The sequence below is a fragment of the Petaurus breviceps genome, unplaced genomic scaffold (assembly GCF_028583685.1).
Source record: "Petaurus breviceps papuanus isolate PSGF00001 unplaced genomic scaffold, PetGlider_PUasm1.0 38, whole genome shotgun sequence".
Lineage (NCBI taxonomy): Eukaryota > Metazoa > Chordata > Mammalia > Diprotodontia > Petauridae > Petaurus > Petaurus breviceps.
The window spans coordinates 8982914-8985589 of NW_027186304.1; the positions used below are offsets into that span (position 1 = coordinate 8982914).

General features: G+C 32.1%; 1 protein-coding gene across 5 annotated transcripts in view; it reads right to left on the bottom strand.

Moving 5' to 3' along the window:
- CCDC102B (coiled-coil domain containing 102B) overlaps window positions 1-2369 on the bottom strand; it is a 762014-nt gene extending 759645 nt beyond the window's left edge. For 2 of the 5 annotated variants that reach the window (XM_069099570.1, XM_069099571.1), the window contains exon 1: window positions 2212-2369. The gene's annotated coding sequence lies outside the window, so the exon portion shown is untranslated. The remainder of the gene's footprint in view (window positions 1-2211) is intronic. The other 3 variants (XM_069099569.1, XM_069099573.1, XM_069099572.1) reach the window with 3 other exon arrangements.
- Window positions 2370-2676: the final 307 nt, after the last annotated feature.

Genomic DNA, 2676 nt, shown 5'->3' on the forward strand with positions numbered 1-2676 from the left:
AGAGAGAGAGAGAGAGAGAGAGAGAGAGAGAGAGAGAGAGAGAAAGAAAGAAAGAAAGAAAGAAAGAAAGAAAGAAAGAAAGAAAGAAAGAAAGAAAGAAAGAAAGAAAGAAAGAAAGAAAGAAAGAAAGAAAGAAAGGACACCAATGAAGTCTTAAAGAAAAGGAACAGAGCAGATCAGAAGAAAGTTCATAAAGCAATGCAGATAAGCAGAAGGTTTTGGGGACTAATGTGCTGAATTTGAGCACTTTTAAAAAATTGTACGTAATATGATAACATATTTCAGTTTCATATACAGTCCTTTTTTACTGCTCTTTGTATAGAGAAGTATGCATATTTGATGAGTTCAGAATAACAAAAAAAATTTTTTTAAGTAACAGAAAGGGAGAAAAGACAAAGGACATTTGCCTCTGCTTACAGAGGCAACTGATGTGCATCTGAAAAACAAAATCATTTCTGATTAAAAGACGCTAAATGAATAACAGAAGATATAGTTCATCCCCAGTAGAATCAGGATACAAACCCATATCTATCTTTGTCCTGCTTTGGAAACTAGTGGAAAAAATGTGGAATTCAACTGACACAGTGAAATCTACATGGAAAATCCCATGCTCTTGTATAAAGAGTAGATCCATGATTATATTACATAATAGTGGGAAATGCCACTATTGTCCTCTGGAGCTCTAAAAACAATATATAAACACTATAAAGAATGTTTGAATGACATCCTCCTCTGAAGACAGGACATGAAAATGTATGGCTCAATGATCAGATAATTACTGAATCTAGCCAATATTTACAGAGAAAGTAAAAATATAATCAATGAAATGGTCTACTATTACACAGCAGGATAATCTCTAGAGATGTTTCGAAATAAATCATTTTAAATGAATGATGGATTTTCTTCCCCTGATCTTCCTCAAAATAAATATTTTTCTTTTCCAATCAAGTGTATAAAGGCATATGGGAGAACTATACTGGTGCTATATTACATTCTTATCAAGATATTTTTTTTAAATTTAATGAAAAATATGGGTAAGCATAATAGTATGGGAATATTTTTTTCCAAACAGTGTAAGATCTCCCATTGACTATAAAAGTAGGTTGATTTACTCATGTCAAAAAGACTCTCTTCTAATATGATCTAAATGATCAACATTCCTTTGATCTAATCCTTTGAATTCTGATATGTTCATCAAGACTTAAACTTGAAAATTCAATACCCTGCCACCAAAGAAAGAACATAAAATCTGATATGTGAGCTGATTTAGAGAGGTGAAAAAAAAATCAGAGTTGCTGTGAAAGTGGCTAGAAAGATAAAAAAGGAGGATTAAGTAAGTTTTTGAAAGTCATCTGTTACTTACATTTATCCTATAGCTAATCATGATTTTAGGAATCTCTTTTCTGTTTGAAAGACCTATTTCACATTCACAGGTAATCAAAATTACAATTTTTTTAAATTAACAGATAAAATAAATCTCTCTAGTTGTCAAAGAGTTTTTGTTTGGACATAGTATTACTTCTCTGTGTAGATATATTTTCCATTTCCTTAGTGTGTGTATGTATTAACCTTTATTCTATGTCCCTATCTCTTCCACAATGGAATTCTGTATTTTACATAAGGAAATTCAGATCACTTGTGGTAGCTCTGAAATATGACACATCCCTTCTGATCACACAACTTCCTGGTAACAATTACAGGAATTCAACAAAAGTATCAGTCATTTCCAAAGGACCTTAAGGGTATGAAACAAATTGATAGTTCTGTTAAGGGAAACAGTGTATAAAAGTTATGTTATCTTTTTTTCTTCTTATAGCATAAATATATAAAATAACATTTCTCATAATTCATATTCATCTTTTACTACCCAAGTTTGTAAAACAATATCTTCAGTTACCATCTATATTTGCATACTAAAAACCTTACCTGGTTATGATAACTATACAAATATTTTAAGCTCAAGAAATATATATGCTGTCAAGATAAATAAGATGAATAGTAGAAAAATGAAAGAGGAAGGGAAAAAATACATCCAACTTAAGAAGAAACTCCAAATATGTCTGTTTCTTCTGTTTCACAGACTCACAGTAGTCTTGCTCTGTCTTATAACCACCTACATTTTCCCTTGCTCAGAGAACAACTCATGCTCTACCCCAGCAGGAAAGTATAAAAATTAAATAGAAAAACCACAAGGTTATTAAACACTCTTACCCTCTGGGCTTGCTGGGCTGCTCTTGCTTCTCAGTGTTACAGACACATGTGTAAACAACTGAATTTCCTGCATCCTTTCCTCATCTGTACAGCTCTGGGGTCTTGGCCAACAGGATTATATCCAGCATTAAGGCCACTCCACACTAACTCAAAAAGGATTCCCATTGGTTGTGAAGCTTTATCAAAGCCAATACCACAACACGCTCTTTGGATTTCAACTTAGCTAACCAAAGTAAAATCTTTTCTACCATTCCCAAACTAAACATGAGTTTCCTAAGCTTTCCTTTCCAACCGTTTGAAACTATATGCTATGAATATATCAAGAAATCAAAACACAGTTTTTCATTAGCAAGTTTTCTACTTATTTTCATGTCATTATATTCAGCCAGTCTCTTTTTAAATGCACTATAATGTAAAAATAAAAAGGGACTATTAATGAACAAATCTGCAAAAGCTCAGGATAAA